We start from the raw sequence: 8,578 nt of genomic DNA, 5'->3' as shown, positions 1-8,578 counted from the left end.
CGGTGAATGTGTTCTTTATTGCATTAGGTCTCTTATATGATGACCCGGTGTCACGGGCACTAGGAGTCTTTACCCAGGGATCACCAGATGGTAGGCTTACCAGAGCAATGTAGATGGTAATAGGGTACTCTGGTAGCTGGGTGATCACGGAACATGAAATGATGGCCGATGAGATGCTCAGGAAAGTCTATGACTAGCAACACTGGTAATAATGAGGTAATGATACACAAGGAACAGTATGGACAAGGACACGTGAAGGTAGTCAGTGGTCTGCGATAGCAAGTTGTACCACCGCTATAGTGAGGAGGAATGTCCAACCGAAACAAGGAGGTGATGAGAGTCAGCGGTCTGCGGGTAGCAAGTTGTACCGCTGTCTGAGTGAAGGAATGGAATCCAAGTGGAGGTATCCAGGTAGTCAGTGGTCTGCGGTAGCAAGTTGTACCACTGCTATGTGAGAGGATAATGGAACAGGTGATACCGGAAACAGGGATCAGTGGTCTGACATCAGCAAGTTGTACCACTGAATATATATGTGAGGAGGTGCACGGGGGAAGACTGCAACACAGGATATACACAGGCACCTTATACACGATCCACAGTAATATGCACAATATAGATATATATATATATATGTAAATGACTGATCAGGTCTGCAATCTAGAAAGTCTCTTGAAGTAGTCCAGCACAATGATAACACAGTCAATGATGGCAATAGACTCAGCGGATAGCAGACTCCAGAGAGAACCAAACACAGTCCAGCAAGATATGCAATACACAGCACAGTCAATGAGAAGTATGCATACCGTGGTTCAGCAGTAGCAGTCAGATGGGATTGCAGCGGTACCTGAGCGGCTGGAGGCCGACTGGATAGGAAGTCCCTGGATAGGTGAAGCAGCGGTCTAGCAGGTGCAGCGCACAGGTGAGTAGACCGACAGGGACACGAATCCACAGGAGTCAGCAACACGTGGAACTGGACTCATAGGAAACCCAGGAGAATGGAGATGATCCAGCAGAGGGTAGTAGAAGAGATACAAATCCAATGCTGACAGGAGGGTAGAGACCAGTGGAACACGTGAAGGCGTGGAGAGTGGATCAGCAGGAGATGGACGATAGCGCTGACCACAGCGGCAGGACTCAGCGGCACACGGAGGTAACCAGTAGCAACCACAGGAACCAACAGCGATGGGAAACAGGAGTGCAGCGCAGGGCAGGAGCTGTAGATCACGAAGGGTAGCAGATGGTAATGAAAAGCGGCAGTCTCGAGGAAGTCACAGCAAAGATGAGATGAGAGTGTAGTGCACGGAGGCAGCGGATAGTAATCAGCTGGCAGTCACGATGTTGAACACAGGCGAGATGCAAGCAGGAGACTGTAGTGCACAGAGGCAGCGGATAGTAGTCAGCTGGCAGTCACGATGTTGAACACAGGCGAGTTGCAAGCAGGAGACTGTAGTGCACAGAGGCAGCGGATAGTAGTCAGCTGGCAGTCACGATGTTGAACACAGGCGAGTTGCAAGCAGGAGACTGTAGTGCACAGAGGCAGCGGATAGTAGTCAGCTGGCAGTCACGATGTTGAACACAGGCGAGTTGCAAGCAGGAGACTGTAGTGCACGGAGGCAGCGGATAGAAATCAGCAAACAGACTTGATGAGAAGCAGGTGAGTGAGGTAAAGGCTGGAGTGCACGGAGGCAGCGGATAGCAATGAGCAAACAGTCACATTGATATAAAATAACGTTGAAGTGGTGTAGAAGACTGTAGTGCCCGGAGGCAGCGGATAGGAATCAGCAAACAGTCATGATGATACAGTTGATGGTAGAAGTGGTATGGAACCACAGTAGTAGAAGTGGTTTGGAAACCACAGGAATCAGCAGCGCTGAATACACGAGTAATACAGGAACACCTTCAGAGACTCATGAGGAATGAGACTCCAAGATCAGGCAACGTGGTGTTGACCACAGGTGCTTAATATAGGGAGGTTGCCTGATCTGCCAATTGAGTTAAAGGGGTATACACTGAAGTATAGAAAAGGGCTGCGCATGCGCAGACCCTCAGGATGGTGGACGACCACGGTTCCTAAATGTCCGGGAAGAGGCACTCACGGTCCGGTGAGTGACATCCGGGCCGCGTGACTTCTGCTGAGTCCCACCTGAGATCTTTGAAGCAAAGCCGGCATTCCACCGAAGAATACTCAGCTGAGTTTTGGTGGTTGTCCATTGACAGCGAGTGGAATGACCCAGCTTTACGTAGCCAGTTCCGCCTTGGCTTGTCTGACTAAATTAAGGATTCTTTGGTTCAATATCCTTCACCCGCTTGATTGGAAGGATTGATGCAGCTGGCTATCAAGATTAATAGACATATCAAGGAGAAAAATGTGGAGAAAGAAGCTCCTTCATGCGTTCCACCAACAGGAAGTTAAGGCTTCCTGTTGGTGGAACGCATGTTAACAGGAAGTTAAGGCTGAAGGTACAGTCATGGCTCTGCCCGCTGTCCTTCAGTCCCGGCGTCTTCGCTGTTGTCTTCAGCCTGGCTGTCACAGTGACAGCCAGGCTGAAAATAGCGGGCTCCCTGGTAGGAGTGTGCTGCCGGGCCCACTGGTGAGCCCGGGCCTGGTACAAGGGTACCCCCTGTACCCCCCTGATGGCAGCCCTGATGGTGACATGTCATTAACTACGCTAAAATAGAAACACAGAGTTTGACGTCAGATAAGAACCACTTGGCCCATCTAGTCTGCCCATTTTTTAACCTATGGTAACCTCAAACCCTATCTGGTCCTCCATTCTTTGTAAGGATATCCTTGTGTCTAACCCAAGCATGTTTAAATTGCTCTACTGTATTAGCCTCTATCACATCAGATGGGAGGCTATTCCACTTATCCACTACCCTTTCTATGAAGTAGTTTTTCATCAATTTTCCTCTGAACCTACTTCCCTCCAGTTTCAGTTCATGTCCTCATGTTCTAATACTGCTCTTCCTTTGAAGAATGTTTCCCTCATGTACCTTGTAAAAACTCTTTAAACGTTTCGATCATGCCCCCCTTTCGCTTCTCTGCTCCAAACTATACATATTAAGATCTTTTAGTTGCCTAAATTAGCACATTCATCTACTTAATTGCTCCAGGTATCAAAGAAACCACAGTGCTAGCTGCTGATTCCAAACGACTTTGGACCAAATTGGCTATTTCTGTGCGTCTTAGAAAGTCAGATGCTGCAATATCGATCTATTGGCCCAATATCACAGCATGTGTGGTCCCAAAACAACCCATAAGCTGATCAAAATTGTATTGTAATCGTAAATGCAGTTGGAAGATGACCAAAGACGATCTCTGTTAGTCCTTTGCTAGTGGTAATCTTTATACCATACTAACAGGCTGCTGTGCTGCCTGAAGAGACCAGGCTGCAGTAAAAAACGATCAAACAGCTCGTTCTCATCGCATTTAGTGACTTACCTGTGTGGCCAAATTGAATTTCCATCCTGTGGCGGTCAAGGTGAGCATTGGGATCATACTGTGTGGGGTCATCATAAGAACTCTTACCAGTATATATTTTGCATAAAATAAATAAGTATCAAGAAGTTAAATATTAAAATAAATATATTTATGCATAATCTTAATTATACAGAAAACCCTTAAACACAAATACACAAAATAAAAACATGTAAAGTTAAACATATAGACACCAATAGTAACTAAATAGACACACAATAAATATATTAAAAATATTTTTGCCTAATTCCTATTCAAAGCTTCTCAATTCTTCAAATCATGCCCTCGATCTTCAGCTTCTGGGTTTGGATGAGCAAAGGGGAAATGTTTAAAAATGACATAATCTTAGAATATAGTTTGGAATATACTGTATAACACATCATATAGAAATAACTACATAAGGGGTACCTTGTATGACATCCAAAAACATTTTTTTCTATAGCAAAATATCTTGTGGCATGAATGTGTGATTTGCTACCATTTAGTTCCAGGTACTTGTGCTACTTGAGCCATTTAGGTTCTTATTAAATCTTCCCTAATGCTAACACCCAGGCTCTTATCAATCACTATGATGACACTGTATATTGTACAGACAGGAAAATGAACAAATACCCTTGTTAAAAATAAATCCCTTATCCCAATGTGTTCAGTTCTGATACTACTGTGTTTTTACTGCACATCAGTGGATTACATTTTAGCTGTGCCAGAGATAATAAATCAGAACATTCTGGCAATAAGCTGTGCTGTTTATTTTAAAGAACACTCATCTGAATTAATTCAAGTATTCATCACATCAATTGAAAAGCTGGATCTGGGAAAACAAAATTGGCCTATTACTTTACTATATAAGTGAAGCAAAGCAAAATAGATGTGTTTAATTTATTACCAAGGCAATTAAATTGAAGTGACAAGCAATTTAATGTAAAATAAATTTTGCTTAAGAGAATGATACCGAGAAGATATAACAAGGGAAATAGTCTAAGAAGGGTAGACACGAAACCAATCTAAGCTAGTCCCAGTGTAGCATGAAGTTAAACAAACAAGACACAATGTTCTATGGGGAACGTCCATTTTAATTTGTGAGGTATGCAAGGAGACATAAATCAGTTTCATGCTCTTCCTTATCAAAGCAGTGTAGCGCAGCCAGTACTGTAGAGAACTATAAGACTATGACAATGTCAGCAACACCTGAAGAGAGGTAATGATTGCAATTTTGAAGAAGATAATGAGAATGGAAATAGGTACAATAAAATGCCTGCTTCAGCAAAATAAATATTACCGTAATTACACCGTCTGTCCTCTGAGTACAAATAACTTACGGGAGGGATGAAAGGAGAGCAGCTGGCGCAGTGAGAACATTGCTTCATGATCACGGGCCGTTTACCCCTTCTTTTATGATGACCTGATTATCTGAGGAAACATTTGTTGTCTGTGGAAGTTAAAAGGGAATTTGGAGACAGGTTGATCATTCTTATGATTAATACTTTCAATATAAAAAATAACACAACTGACAGTTCGTCTAAGAAATTAAATATATATTTCTCTGGACAAATAGGAGATAAATGACTTTTAATTCATTCTTTCTGAAGAATTGCTCCTTATTGATTTCATTAGTAGGCGCACAATCATGGATGTGTCCGGACATTCTGCTGCCTGCACTAACAATTAATATGGTGCACTACAGTACCTTATACAAACTATCATATACTACTACCATATGCAATGAGTTGTTCCAAAAATGTAGACTATAACATTAAGACATTTTTGTTTTATTCAATTATTTCCCAGAGTTTTGCTGCCCCCTGCTTGAAACAGACACCTCAGTTTGTCTCATTATAGACACATCACTGCTCACAATGGGGCTGCTTTAGAGTTGGACACAAAAGATACCATATGCATCTGCCCATTGATGATTCCAAGTCTATAGATTGAGTTACGCGCATCTTAAAATTGCAATCTTAAATCTAGTATATAGATGCATCCTATAAATAGATGCATAGTGTGAACAATACAATAATAAAACAGCGTGGATGAAAGTAGAGCACCAACTCTTTATATGAACACCAGGTTATTACCATAACTTTCAATAAATCAATAATATCAAAAGCATAAGACATAAACATTAATGGGGGAATTCAATTGGCCATGTTACTGTAAAAATTAACGCGGCCGGCACACTATTACTGTTATCACGGTAATAGTGCGCTTAAATACCATTATTACAGTAGTTTCAACAGCCGACCTTTTGCTCACAGCTCCCTGAGCTGCAAGCAGAAAGCTGGGTTAAATTTACCGCAATAATGGTAATAGGTTTAGCACGGAGATACTCTGGGGGGAATTGAATTCCCACCTTAATTGTCACAACCTTATACACAGGATCAACATATCAGATGCTAACCTTACTGACTCCTGATATTGGTAATTATCTCAAGGGGTGAATGAATATGTATTTACTTATACCTGTACAATGTACTGCCAAACACACACACCAGCAGCACTCAAACACACCACACAGATGGAGCAGTGCACTGCAAGTTGGGGCCCTTCTGTATGGATGCAGCATGTGTCCAGTTTGCAGCTTTTAGGGGTCTTTCAATCACTTGCAGTAAGGTACAGCAGTCACAGTATGCAAACTTCCTGTAACAACAACTGTAAAATCCTCAGCTTGTATCCTTGTATAATTGTATCCTGGGACTTGTAGTTCCACAACTTAAATTTAACACCACAGGAATTACATTGTGGTATAAGCTCAAATGCTGATTAAACAAACACTTTACTTTCCATTTACCTGCCCACCCTTCTATCCCTTACGCTTTAGCCCTTATGGTCAGATATAGTGCAAACCCCACTTGAATAACAGATTAGTAAATTAACCACAGTTACTTATCTGTTCCAATGTGGGTCCCAGGATTTGAAGTTGATTCCCTCAAAAATGGCAGAGTTGCAAAATGTCCTTCTTCAGAGGTACACGCAATCCTCCTCCTGCTGTCTGTTCTCTCTGCATAGATCACCAATGCAGTGCCCTTCTGCTTAGGGCCACCTTCTCTGAACTTGTCACACAGCTCAGTCTCTCTCATGATGCTCTTCCATCTCTCTCCTCCTCTGCTCTGGGGTTTTTTTTTTTAGTCTTCTTAGGCTCCACCCCTTTTTCACAGTAGCCTTGTGGGAGATGTAATTTCTCTTCCTGCACTGGTAAATGTCTGTCTCTTCTCTTACGGATGCAAGTGTGATTAGTAGCCCTTGGCTGTTTAAGTCCAACTGCAGCATCCCCAGCATAAGCATGTTATAAATGACATTGCATTCAGTGGCGCACACAGGGGGGGTTTCTGGGTCTCCAGAAACCCCTCCCCTCCGCTAATGCAGTGCCCCACTTAGCGGCACTGTACTATGCAGCAGCCGCGGCGCTGTCAAAGAAGCGTCCGCGGCTGCTGTATAGTACAGTGCTGCCGAAACGGAGTTGCTGCGCATGCGCAACATCTCTCGGGTTTTTTTTGTTTGTTTTGGTTTTGGGGTTTTTTTTTGGAGGGGGGGAAACCCCCCCCCCCTAACAATCTTGCGAGCGCCCCTGGCATTTCACAGATTATCTGAGGCTCAGAAAAAAAAAAAACAGAAAAAGGAATGAAGCCCACTGTCAGGACTTAGAGTCCTGGCAGACTATGGGCTTTTTTGGTGCAGTTCCATACTCCCACCAGAGGTGCTGCTGTGTGCTGAATTTATGCCATTACAGGTTAACCTCCTCATACTGCAAGTAATGAGCTACACCTATGCCTGACTTTTAAAACACTGACTCTCCCAGAAATTACTGCCAGATGATTTGATGAGCTTATGCTGCTACACTCGAGGCACTGACTGTTCTAGAGTTCCTGTTCCCACTCCTTGACCTTGACCTGTTCTTGATTATGCTTTTTTTGCCTTTTCCTGGATTTGTTGTGTGTAGACCTATGCTTCTAAATTACCTGATTTATCTGTGAGTACCACATTTGCTTCTGTTACCTGAGAGAATTCGCCTCTGCTTTTGTTTGTGCCTGAGAGACTTAACACTTACTTAGAGGCTTTTCCACCACAAACCTACTGTTTTCTATCGTGATACACGTCTCAGTTCAAAAGACACCCACCCCAGTCAGTCCTTGTGTGTTTGTAAGTTCAATAAAGACATTTTAATCTCCGATCATCAGTCACACATCAAACATACCTATGCCTACCTCTGCATATGGGGCTAGCATAAGATATGGTTGTGTGAATATTCAGAGTAATGCATATGCCATATTTAGCAGTGAAGATGCACAGTTGATATATTATTGTCACTTGCGTATATGACGTTTCCATACATGATGCTGGGTACGAGTAGGGTATTATGCAACAAAGAAAATCCTTGGCGCTAAGAATGAAATAGTGTGGTATTTATTTTTACACAGAAATGCAGGTTCTGGCCAGAATCAATAACAGGTACACAACGAGGTATTTCAATGGTATAAACTTCCATAAATAGGGATGCTCAGAGCAATGTCCCAATAGGCATACAGAGTCCTGCTTTATGTGGCAATCTATCAAAAGTTCAGCTCACAAGTGGAAACAGCATAATCGACAGAATGGAAGGTTGAAACAACCTGTTTATCAATCCAACTGTTTGGAATCCGTATGACTACATTCTCACAAGTAGGGTATTGCTACATCAGTAGTATGTATTATTTAGGTACTGCATCTCTTACAGTAGCACTCTTCATAGATCCCTCTACCCTATAGTTATGCTGAACTGCAAGGGTGTGTACTTTGTTGGACAATACTACAGTTAACAATCTAACAACACACATTACAGTCAATCACACTTTTTTTTATGTGTACAGTACCTGTGTGTAATTTGTTGGACGCAAATTACAAATAGTTATCTAACAACATACACTAACAATAAATATTTGTTGTTAGGTAATTAATTAATTAAAGTTGGCTATTTGTCAAGAAATAACACATAAACTTAACACAGTCGCTCCAATCAACCACTCAGTGGAGGAGGTGACAAAAAGATGGCAAGACTTAAAATGTATGATAAAGGACAAAATCCAAGAACATCAAAAATATGCCAGAGGGACTAGTGGGGGACCT

The sequence above is a fragment of the Mixophyes fleayi genome, chromosome 1 (assembly GCF_038048845.1).
Source record: "Mixophyes fleayi isolate aMixFle1 chromosome 1, aMixFle1.hap1, whole genome shotgun sequence".
NCBI lineage: Eukaryota > Metazoa > Chordata > Amphibia > Anura > Limnodynastidae > Mixophyes > Mixophyes fleayi.
Note: the sequence above shows the minus strand (reverse complement) of the source record.